Source organism: Mixophyes fleayi, chromosome 7 (assembly GCF_038048845.1).
Source record: "Mixophyes fleayi isolate aMixFle1 chromosome 7, aMixFle1.hap1, whole genome shotgun sequence".
NCBI classification, from domain to species: Eukaryota; Metazoa; Chordata; class Amphibia; order Anura; family Limnodynastidae; genus Mixophyes; species Mixophyes fleayi.
In genome coordinates, this window is record NC_134408.1 from 124151924 (window position 1) to 124165267 (window position 13344).

The window sequence follows — 13344 nt, forward strand, 5'->3', positions numbered from 1 at the left end:
CCAAAACCTCACATTGACGTTTGTACTCAGAGCAGGCAAACCCATGCACCTTTCCACACATTGCTTGTCGCACTGGTGAGTGCTCAGTGGCAAATTTAGAGAGGGTAGTAGTGGGGTCATATCATGATAGTGTTTGCCAGTTTATCATGGGTTCTGTGTGTACATAGTACAGTAGGGTCAAATTTACAATTTTATATTACAAATCTAAAACTTTAAAACCTATCATTACCACTCGCGCCCCTGATTAAGAACTGCTGCTTTATAGTATCAGTAAATATAATAATTCAGAGTTCTCATGGCCACAGATTTTACATTATGCTATTTTAGAAGTTGCATGTGTTTAAGTAAGGGTTTGTCAAAAACAGAAATGTCTTTTGGAAACCACAAACAGTATTCCTGTTTAACTACAACAAAATAAAACAGCACCCATGTCTTACAGATGCTTTTAAACACAATGACATTTTTCACAAACATGTGGACACTAGTGGGCAGTTTTTATAGTGTATCTGCAGTAATATTACAATATCCTGATATTTAGACCACATACCGTTGGCATTTTGCATGCTTTTTTTTATCATTAGTAAAACGAATGTGATACGCATCTATGCTATCAATTGTAGGCTTTTCAATGCGCTTGAACGCAGAAATACACAGAAATGGAGCAAATAGGTTTCCTAAAAACGCTACTGTTATGTAATGCCATATCAGAAGAACTGATTGGTATTAAAAATGCTTTTGCAAAGGTAAAAAATGCATTTTAAAAATACCAGTACATATATGAACTTTATTTGCCTGCATTGTTCAGTCATACGGAGCAGATATATACTGAAAATAGCACCATAATTGCAGCATTTTATAACTAAAGAAATGTATTGTCTAACAGCTGAATTCCCTAACATTATAAACTACAGTCATGGCCAAAAGTTTTGAGACTGACACAAGTATTGGTTTTCAAAAAGTTTGCTGCTTCAGTGTTTTTAGACCTTTTTGTCAGATGTTGCTGTGGTATACTGAAGTAAAATTACAAGCACTTCATAATTGTCAAAGCCTTTTATTGTCAATTACATTAAGTTTATGCAAAGAGTCAATATTTGCAGGTGTTGACCCTTCTTTTTGAAGACCTCTGCAATTCGCCCTGGCATGCTGTCAATCAAGTTCTGGGCCACATACTGACTGATGGCCGCCCATTCTTGTCTAATCAATGCTTGGAGTTTGTCAGAATTTGTGGGTTTTTGTTAGTCCACCCACCTCTTGAGGATTGACCACAAGTTCTCAATGGGATTAAGGTCTGGGGAGTTTCCTTGCCATGGACCCAAAATTTCCCAGAGCCACTTAGTTATCACTTTTGCCTTATGGCAAGCTTCTTCATCATTCTGAAAAAGGCATTGTTCGTCACCAAACTATTCTTGGATGGTTGGGAGAAGTTGCTCTTGGAGGATGTTTTGGTACCATTCTTTATTCATGGCTATGTTCTTAGGCAAAATTATGAGTGAGCCCACTCCCTTGGCTGAGAAGTAACCTCAAATATGACTGGTCTCAGGATGCTTTACTGTTGGCATGACAAAGGACTGATGGCAGTGCTCACCTTTCCTTCACCGGACAAGCGTTTTTTCTAGATGGCCCAAACAATCTGAAAGGGGATTCATCAGAGAAAATTACTTTACCCCAGTCCTCAGCAGTCCAATCCCTGTACCTTTTTGCAGAATATCAGTTTGTCCCTGATGTTTTTCCTGGAGAGAAGTGGCTTCTTTGCTGGCCTTCTTGACACCAGGCCATCCTCCAAAAGTTTTCGCCTCACTGTGCGTGCAGATGCATTCACACCTGCCTGCTGCCATTCCTGAGCAAGCTCTGACTGGTGGTGCCTGATCCCGCAGCTGAATCAAATTTAGGAGATGGTCCTGGCACTTGCTGGACGTTCTTGGGTGCCCTGAAGCCTTCCTCATAACTATTGAACCTCTCCTTGAAGTTCTTGATGATCCGATAAATGGTTGATTTAGGTGCAATCTAACTAGAGATGAGCGGGCTTGGATTCCGCTAATCCGAGCCCATCCGAACAGTGCGGATCCGAACGGGATCCGAGCACTGTTCGGATATTTCCGGCGGGCAAAAAAATGAAAACGATGCTCTGTCGTCCAAGTCTCGCGAGAGGTGGGAGGGAGGGCCCAGAACAATTCCATCTTGTACCTCTTTTTTTGGCATTATGTGCTCAAGCTACCTCGGTGCAACCTTTTGGCCTAAAAGCAATATTGTGAGGTGTTCAGAATAGACTGGAAATTAGTGGAAATGATTGTTATTGAATGTTATTGAGGTTACTAATAGCGTAGGAGTGAAAAAAAACCCACAAAACTGGCTTTTAGCACTTTTTATGTTTTTTTCAAAATAAATCCGAATCCAAAACCTCAAATCCGAACCAAAACCTTTCGTCAGGTGTTTTGCGAAACAAATCCGAACCCAAAACCTCAAGCAAATCCGAATCCAAAACACGAGACGCCAAAAGTGGCCCGTGCACATCCCTAAATCTAACTAGCAGCAATATCCTTGCCTGTGAAGCCCTTTTTGTGCAAAGCAATGATGACTGCATGTGTTTCCTTGCAGAAAACCATGGTTAACAGAGGAAGAACAATGATTTCAAGCACCACCCTCCTTTTAAAGCTTCCAGTCTGTTATCCAATCAGCATGACAGAGTAATCTCCAGCCTTGTCCTCATCAACACTCTTACCAGTGTTAACAAGAGAATCACTGACCTGATGTCAGCTAGTCCTTTTGTGGCAGGGCTGAAATGCAGTGGAAATGTTGTTTTTGGGATAAAGTTAATTGCCATGGCAAAGAGGGACTTTGAAATTAATTGCAATTGATCTGATCACTCTTCATGACATTCTGGAGTATATGAAAACTGCTGTCCTAAAAACTGAGGCAGCAAACCTTGTGAAAAATAATATTTGTATCATTCTGAAAACTTTTGGCCATGTCTGTATGTATATTTGATCTCTGGTGGCACATTGCAAGCAATTGAATTCCCCCTAAATATTTGACTAAACGGCTCTAAAAAAAATATATCCGATAATTCAAATGTGTATAAAATTGTCAGCTTTACATAATAATATTCTGGTAGACGTATTCTATAAATCAGTTGATAGAAAGTGTGTTAATAAGGTTTGTTTGTAGCACAAAATATGTTTAAAAAGGTTCCATTTAATATATCAAATTGCTTATCAACTAGAGATGTTCACTGACCCGTGTTTTGGTTTCGGGTTTGGATCTGGAACTTCATGTTTTGGTTTTGGCAAAACCACCCTCGCGTGTTTTGGTTCCAGGTTTTTTTCATTGCAGCTAATCATCTTTAACAGAGGAAGAACAATGATTTCAAGCACCACCCTCCTTTTAAAGCTTCCAGTCTGTTATTCTAACTCAATCAGTATGACAGAGTGATCTCCAGCCTTGTCCTCATCAACATTCTCACTTTTGTTAACGAGAGAATCACTGACCTGATGTCAGCTGGTCCCTTTGTGGCAGAGTTGAAATGCAGAGGAAATGTTGTTTTTGGGACAAAGTTAATTGCCATGGCAAAGAGGGACTTTGAAATTAATTGTAATTCATCTGATCACGCCTCATGACATTCTGGAGTAAATTGGAGTAAATTACCATCATAAAAACTGAGGCAGCAGACTTTGCGAAATATAATTTTTGTGTCATTCTCAAAACTTTTGCCCATGACTGTATGTATATTTGATCTCCGGCGACACATTGCAGCAATTGAGTTCCCCCCTAAATATTTGAGTCCCATACACATCTGGGAGTCCTCTATAATCTATCTGCTGCTGCTCTCCAGCTGTGGGGATTGCCCAACTTTCCTTTTTCCCCTCACCACCTTATTGGTCTTTGGCCTTTAACCTTCACTTTAGATACTCAATGAGCCCTGACTCTGCAGGCTCATGCAAGACATTCTTGAGACTGTGTAACTATTTGATTTTTTAACCCCTTCTGTTTTCTTTTTCACAACTATAGTATTTATTTTTTTAGTTAAGTCAGCTCTATGAGTTTAGGACTTAGCACAGTTGCAGATTGTATAGACTGGCTTCTCTGGGTGCTATCCCAAATTTGGGTCTCAGGTTGTTCCACTTACCTGTTGCCGCCAGCGAATCCTCACCTTCCTAATTTGCTCCCGCTGTAAAATTTCTTATAAAATGCAAGCGGATAAAAAAAAATATTCATAGCAAGCAGGTAAGAAGGTATGACTTGCCACCTAGAATCTGTCTGTGATGACCTTCCTAAAAATTGTCAGAGTGCTATATTGGTTTATTCAGCATTCTTAAAAAACTTTCAGCTATAAATGTTCAGTTACAACTATCATGTTCCATGTAGCAGTTTTTCCTCATCTTTCATTTCTAGTTATTAAAACCTGTATGTACTTCAACCAAAATCTCAAGAGCTCCACATTGTGGAATAAATTTTGGATTCTCAGTCAGGCACAAACTTCAGTACCTCATTATATGAAAGCGGTACAGCATTGCTGAAATGTCTTGGGAACCTGCTACAGATAACAACGCACAATTGACTTCTTTCATGTTAATCACCCAGGAAATCCTTGGGCATTCACAGACTGAATAATGGTCTCTGTGGTGATCAAGTGTGAGGCTAGTTACCACAGGCCTATAAAAACAGCTCCATGGAACCAGAAAACTCAGCTTATTGAACCTGTCTTTTTTTCAACCTGTGCTTCTGGATTATATCTTTGTGGACTGATTTACTGTGTACAACCTTGGCTCTGAGTAACAAACCTTTCTAGTGCTTAGGTAAAACACCATCTTGCTTAAAATTGGCATACACCCTGTCACACGCCGGTCCCATAGATAGGTGCCAGCACTGTGACTTGCCTCTGGAAACTGTGATTTAGCCTATTCCTGTTTCGAAGATACTACCTTTACACAGGTGTTCCTGACTGCCTTGGTTGGACCTCCTTTCAATTCTCATTGGCTCTGCAGTATTACTTAAACTACCCACGCTCATTGCCTGTTCTTCGTGTTACTCAGTCTGCCTTACGTCCTGGCTGCTACTACTTGACCTCCCGTTTTGTCTCCTGCTGAACCTCTCGCTGCTGTTACCTGCTTGCTGGACTTCTGCAATCTACAACCGTTATACCTGGTACTTGTAGTTCCACGCTGTCCCGCTGAGCCTTTCGCTGCTGTTACCGGCTTGCTGGACTTCTGCATCTACAACCATTGTACCTGGTACTTGTTCCACGCTGTCCCGCTGAACTTCCCGCTGCTGTTACCTGTTTGCTGGACTTCTGCAATCTACCACCACTGTACCTGGTACCTGTAGTTTCACGCTGGTCTGCTGAACTTCTTGGTTGCTATCAAGTTTCATGTTGAACGTCCACTGTGAGTTGATTGCTGCACCTGTGGTTAAACCTGCACACCTGCTGTTGTATCTTCATGCTGGGTTCTATTGAGACTTTCCTTGTGATTAATCCACCCGCTGAATTACTATGGCCTGCGGCTGGGGTTGCCTGTCACTTGCAGCACCACAGTGGCCTCATCGTTTGCTCCTCTTTGCTGATACCTGCATGTTGAACTTTTTCCTGTGAGTTGTCCGCTGCACTTTAGGCTAGTTCTACGGTTCAAGTTTCTGCTTTTGCCCGGCTGACCCAACAATGCTATTTACTTTTATTGATATGTTTATTGGAAGACATCAGTCATCTGCAGTTCTATACTCGGCTAGGATACTCCTCGTTCTTGCTACTTCTAGGTAACAAACTGAAGTCTCTTCTGTTCAACTTTATCTTTGGGACTGTTTAGTAGAACATTAGTTCAACGATTATTGCTGTTCTACTCTGAGAATTGTGATACCTGTAACCCACCTGCTACGTAGAATCATCTTTATCTTCGGATCAACTGTTCTACATTTTCATTCTCTCTGAACTGTTGCTGACCAGTGATTCACACTTATCTGCCGTGTGTTACATTATTGGATCCACGCATTCTCCATTTGTCATCTTATGTTTGAACTATTGTTTACTCATCCCATGCAGTTGTCAAGAGTTACCAACTATGAAGTAGCATAATGTGATCTGCATCCTGCCTGTGTCCTAATTGCTGTGTATTCAATATCTGCCTGTATGTGTATGTGTATGTATATGTGTATGTATATGTATATATAATATATTTATATTCTTCCATTTCCATTGTACCATCAGTCAATATACTATTTTACAGCATTACTACCGTCTCCAGTGTTTTATTACTACTATTGCTGAAGCCTGTGAATCCTGAACTCTTTACTCTGTTACCTCACCCACCGCTTCATTATGTGTTGCCTCCACTACCCTCTGTCAGTCCTTGCCTGGGAGACCGCGACCTGCGGAATAGGAGCAGCGGAGTCCATATCCCTTTGCGGGGATCCCTGGTGAATACCTCCTATCCGTTAGACTCCGCACTCCTGGGCAAGTCCTATATAGACAGAGGCAAGGGATCTACAAAACCACTCAGTCGTGACACACCCCTCGTAATGTGTAATGCACATGATGATATCCCTTCTAACCCTTCTAAATGTAGATCCAGAACAATATGAAAAATTTTTACCTAATAGACTTAAATGCATTCTCCCTTATATAATGTATGTACACCAAGTGGGCTTTGTTTACTTAAGGAAAACTAGAGATATTACAATTACAATGATAGATGCTAATCATTACACACAACACTGTAACATCTCTATAATGCTTTGTTCCATGGATGCAGAAAAAGTGTTTGGCAGGGTCCAATTTATGGAGAATCTGATCAGGTGGATTGGTGCAGCTGACCTTGTCTCTAGGATTCTAAATTTATATAAGTTTCCAAGGAAGTGAACTTGAGTATATGAAACCCTGTCTGAACCATCCTTTACAACCCGGTCACCAGGCAAAGGTGCCCCCTGTCACATCTGATCATTTTAACCAGGAAACATCTATTAGAAATAATTTAGATGTATCGGGCTTATTGATTCAGGCCTTTAAGGTCTAACGCAGCAATTTGTTTCTCACAATCCACTCAAGTTTAGCACAAACCCTAGCACAGGTGTCGGCAACCTTTTTCTATCAGTGTACCAGTTAAATCTAGTCAAGCCTAGGTGTGACAGGTGTACATTTATTATATGCAACTAATCAGTGTGTATTTGAAGTGCTTGCCACATATATAATAGCTTTCTGTGGCCTTTTATCAGTCATGCATATATTGACAAGTTATAATGAATGATACATTCCGCCCATGATTTAAATTAATTTATCAGGTTTATCCTGTTTACAGGCTGTACCCTACCTCAACACCACCTGGCATATAAGAGTCAGGCAACTGAATGTATCAGAGCACGAGCCAATGTGCTCTGCGAGGGTCTGACGCAAACTCGCAACGACATCATGTGCAGATGGCATTTATGGAGCCCTCATACGAAAGTGGAGGCTTACATCTGGACGTGGTCTGAGGGCTGCCGTGCCAGTGACTACAGATCTTTGTGGCACATGGTTGCCGACTCCTGCCCTGGCACTTCACTTCCCAACCTAAAGAAACACTTCAGTAACTTTAATCATGTATCACATTTTTAAATAAACTGCTCAAATTCTGAAGCCTTATTAATCAATTTCCTGCCGCAATATGTGGATAGCCTAACACACTGATTCCCCTACTAGTGGTAATAATCTCGAATCAGTTATCTGGGGACAAAAATTTCCACTGACCCCATTTCACGTGGAAAGGTAGAGAGAGTTAAATGAAATTGAATGTATTAACTGTGATTACTGTAGTTACTCCATATCCCTCCCTTGTAAGTTTCCTTCATACTTCCACTGCTTACAGAAACTCTTTACCAAATTCATATGGGCTAACAAGCACCCTAAGTTCAGCTTCTGCCTTATAAATAAGCCTATCTAACAGGTGGTCTGGGGTCAGCAACCATTGTCTTATTATCATGATTTCATTTTATCCAAAATAGTGAACTGGAATATTAATAAATAACAAATGCTTAGGGATAGAATTTATAATATAATCAGTCATACCTATCCCACTAGCACATAGATCCACGAGAACATGGACCCACAATGCCACCTGAGCTGACACAATTAGCCTCATGTCAACAGTGTGGTATAGACTAATTAGGACTCCTCCTTTATCATCTTTACCAGTCCTCTGGACCCCAGTATCTGGGAACCCACAGTTCACACTTTATGGGGAAAAAACACCTTGCAATCTATTACATTTTTGTGTGGGTTAAGGAAAAGACTCATCATCAGCTATTTATATAGCGCCACTAATTCCACAGTGCTGTACAGAGAACTCACTCACATCAGTCCCTGCCCCATTGAAGCTTTCAGTCTAAATTCCATAACACACACACACAGAGAGAGACTAAGGTCAATTTGATAGCAGCCAATTAACCTATTATGTTTTTGGAGTGTGGGAAGAAACCGACTCATTACTGTGTTTCAATGATGATTCCCTTCTGGATAGACCAGCTTTGCCAAACTCCTTTCACTTTGTTGCTGAATCACCTAAAACTCCAGATATCTGACTTGATTAGAGCTTTTATATTTGAGTGACAGACCAAATTTGTATGTAATCTCACAGCTATATTTTTCTTTGCTAATCAATGACTCGGACCCTTCTCCTTTGACCGTTTACACAGAAGTGGAAAAACATTTGGGTAGGTCATTGACCAGATCTCAATGGGACAAAATTAAAAGTCTCACAATTTAATGCTCTATTAGTTCCCACAAGCAAATGACTAAATTTTGACTAGATGGTAAAGGAGCCCAGATGTGGTTCACAAAGTGAAAATGTTGGAAATGTAAATCAGTTACATATACATTCTTACATATTTTCTGGTTTTCACCTTGATAAAGCTTAGATTAGCGAAACGCGCGTCGGGTTACACGCACCACTGGCTCTATTAGACACTATGCCAGAATCAATGCCGACAAATTATTAACAAATTCTTTAGATAGCCACTATACTTAAGGATAGCAATTGACCACATACTAATCAAAACTTGATTAGACCAATGCCTCTGATTTGTCACACTGACTGACACTATACATTCAGTGTCGGAGGTGGAGGGCAGGAATATATACAAAGTGTACCCAAGCTACTTATAAGGAACCGGGTGGAATATATCTGAAATTACATTCCCCTCACAGGCTTAATTCCTCTGCATTGGCTTAGATATAATTACTGAGACAGTTCGTAACACAGCTATTTCGCTGTGAGGTAAAGGGGAGGAGCAGTATAACATTATACCCCTCTTGATATGTGACATGTACGATTTCTCAGTCCACTTTATGGTAGGATCTAATCGCTAATACCTAGATGGCGTTGATCCCTGACTCATTGTCTGCAGTTTAAAACTATACTTATTACAACATTTATCAGTATATTACAGGAGCCTATGGCGTGTGCAGCAGTGTTAATCTGCTAGTTTTCTAGATTTTGTAAACTTGCCTGATGCAGGGGCCTCTATGCTCTGAAAGCTAGCAATTATAATAATAATCCTCCATCATTCTTTGGATGTTGATCGTAGGATCAGATGGAGTTACGGCAGGGGTGTCATGTTTTTTGGTCAATTCTTCGCCGTCCTGTCACGTAACACTTGAGTCATCTTACTCACCAGGAGCTCCTTGCATCTCTTCAGATCTGGGTCAGTTGGAAACAAAGAGAAGACATAGCTTTTAAACCAAGGATCAAGCACAGTTGCCAAAATGTAGTGATCCGATTTCAAGATTTTGATAATTCTTGGATCCTGGCGAAGCGAATAGAATATTTGATCTACAAGTTCGACATACTGCTTTGTTTAATCTCCTCCTTCAGTTTCTCAAGCTGCTTTTCCAAAAGTCTAATTAAGGGAATCACTTTACTCAAGCTAGCAGTGTCTGAACTCACTTCACAGGTGACTACTTCGAATGGTTTCAGCACCTTGCACAACATGGAAATTATACTCCAATGCGCTTCAGTAAAATACATTCCCAATGTCATGGCTTGTGGAGTAAGCATGGATGGCTTTTCGCTGATCCTACATCCGCAGAAGCATATACAGGGTGGAATTCCACTTTGTCACCACCTTGCTACAGTTGGTGGCAGGGCAAATTATATTGCTCTTGTAGCTGTTGCAATATCCTACATGCTGTTGCCGAATGCCGGAAATGTCCAGATATTTTACGGGCCACAGACAGCATCTCCTGCACGTCCCTGTCATTTTTTAAAAAGCTCTACACCACCAAGTTTATTGTGTGAGCAAACAGGGAATGTGATGGAATTCACCCAGCTGTAATGCCCTCACAATATTGGTGACGTTATCAGAAATGACATATCCTGAGGAGAGTCCAAGCGGGATAAGTCATGTTGCAATGACATCCCTTAGTTTTTGTAACAGATTGTCAGCTGTATGCCTCTTAGTGAAGCCGGTGATACAGTCGCCTGCCTCTGAAAAATGTGACGTACTTGGGTACATGCTGCAGCTGTACCTGCTGGTGAAGGCGAATCGCCCACCCAGTGGGCTGTCACAGTCATATAATCTTTAGTTTGCCCAGTTCCGCTTGTCCACATATCTGTGGTTAAGTGTACAGTGGGTAGAATGGTATTTTGTAGCCCAATAATTAAATTTTTACGAACCTTCTGGTGCAGGTGAGGAATAGCTTTTCTAGTAAAATGGTGTTGTGATGGAATTTGGTAACAGGGACACAAGACCTCAAGTAATTGTCTAAAACCAGCTGCATTAATAGTCAATTTTGGACGCAGATCTAATACTAGCATAGTCTCCATGTCGTATGTGATCCGCTTTGTGACTGGGTGACAGCTTTCATACTTGCTTCCTCTTGCAAAGGATTGTTTAACAGTCAATTGTTGTAAACTACTAGTAGTCTTCTTCTTGGTCTGCCTTTGGCATGAACATTCACCCCCATCAGCAGCAGCAGTGGGACTAACGCTCAAGAATTCTTCTGAGGAATCCAGGATAGTGGAGGAGTCATCTAGCCTTAGCAACTTGGATGCAGGACTAAATCCGATCGCTACTGAGGATATTGATGAGGGCGGTGTTGTGGGTGTAGATTGCAGGTGTCAGGATCTAGCTGAGAGAAGGGACCTAGCTGATGATGGACTGCTTGTTGGTATTTTTTTTAGCATAAGCTTCTGATTTTCCCAACAGCTTGTCATGAACTCGTTTTAAATGGCGTAACATGGATGATGTTCCTAGATGGTTAAGGTCCCTACTTCTACTGACACTAGCTTTACAAATGGATAGACAACTTGTCAGGATTTGGGTAAAAATAATTCCACACATAAGAGGTGGATTTTTTGGTCTTATGCTCAGGCATGACAATGGCCTTCTTCTTATCACGTTCAAGAACTGCTTCCACTGGTGCAGGATTTACATATCAACATCATTAGCGCCCTCGTCAGCTACACAAATATCCCCCTCATCCTGTTGCAATTCCAAAGTGGCATCCTCAATTTGTGTATTACTGGCTAGACTTGGGCTGTTCATGCACACATCTGCAGAAATGCTGAAATGGGCCTTCTTTATGGGTACACTATCAGGTCAGGATTACACATAGCACTTGTGTATAGACTCTCCTCAGGGATTTGTGTCATTTCTTAATCTGAACATACATTTTCTTCTAATGCCTTACTGTTTTATTCCAGCTTGGCTTTTACATGTAAAAGTCTTTGGACACCACTTTTGGAGTCCGAATGACAAGGTCTTGCATGGTCATGACTGACCTTTCAAGAAGATGATGCCTCCGTGACAGTTGCAGAACTAGCACTCATAGAGAAAGGCGAAGACCTGATTCTTTCCTTGAAACTGCATGTGTAGAATGGCATGTTGGCAATTTAATTTTTTTCTGCAGATAACTTTGCCTGGATTACAGGTCTTTTTTTTTCTGACCAAGGTAAGGGGGTGTTTTTTTACATTTTTGTTTCCCTGATTTAAAAACACTATGCACTTTAACATAGGCTTTAGCAGATGACGTAGAGGGATTACTATCATCATGACTGGTGCCAGCAGCTGCTTGCTGCTTCTGGTCTTCTGCATACTGCTGTGAATGAATCCATTTTGATAACACAGTACAATGTGACTGCAGATTAAAAACAACACTGCCAGCCCTATTATTTCTATTTCAGCAATGACATATAGCAATGGAGCAATGGAGCTCTCCTCTTTGTGTTTTACCTATATAACACAGTACAATGTGACTGCAGATTTAGAAGACCAAGCCTGCCAGCCCTATTTCTATATCAGCAATGACAATTAGCAATGGTGCAATGTAGTTCCCCTCTTTGTGTTTTACCTATATAACACAGTACAGTGTGACTGCAGATTAAAAACAACACTGCCAGCCCTATTATTTCTATTTCAGCAATGACATATAGCAATGGAGCAATGGAGCTCTCCTCTTTGTGTTTTACCTATATAACACAGTACAATGTGACTACAGATTTAGAAGTCCAAGCCTGCCAGACCTATTATTTATATTTCAGCAATGACAATTAGCAATGGAGCTTTCCTGAATGTCACAGGAGAGTTTAAAGAACACTGCTACCCCTCCTCTTTCTTTTCTACCTATGACACTGCCCAACTGCACTAGAGACTGCCAGAAACTGTGCTACCCCTTCTGTGTCCCTCTGTGAAATGGCACTGGATTGTTGTGGAGGGCGGTACTTATAGAATCCAGAACTGGCGAGATCCAAGAACCGATGACGTAACAATGACGTTTTGCCTCGTTTTCAATTCCGAGGACGCGCAAAAGTACCTAGCCGGCTCGGCTCGGTACTCTGATCTGCTAAGTTCGTGTGTTCGGTTCTTGGGGAACCGAGCCTGAGCATCTCTACTAGTACGTGCTAGCCACACCCCCACATTAGGTTGACCACACCCCATTTAGCAGCACCAGCTACAACTACTACAAAGATGGGTGCGCCAATGTTCTCTCTCTCCCAGGGTACTAAATGTCTTATTACAGCTCTATCCTTTGTGCATCATTTATCATTTTTTAATGATCCAGTAGTTGGATATGTTGCCCATGACATCATGGGCAACATATCCATTCTTTCTTCCTGCCATCACCAGGGTGACTAAGACGAGCCCAGCTCTTCGCAGTGCTGTTGCTGTTTAAGAACCAAGGCTTTGTTTATTGTACAAAGTCTTTTAGATGTAACATATTTTTTTTTACAAGTTCATGATTAGTGACATATGGGGCCATGAGTTTGTTGCAGTTATTTTTGTTATAATAGGAAATGAATATATGCAGAGAGGGCACCATTTTATCATTTAGTGGTTACTGTCAAACAATTGAAGAAAACTTAATTTCAATTGCATGTATAAGTA

The 13344-nt window shown here is 41.0% G+C and overlaps 1 long non-coding RNA gene across 1 annotated transcript in view; it reads left to right on the forward strand.

The window, feature by feature from the left end:
* Positions 1-13344, forward strand: part of LOC142098120 (uncharacterized) — a 53199-nt gene that overhangs the window by 739 nt on the left and 39116 nt on the right. The window lies entirely within an intron of this gene.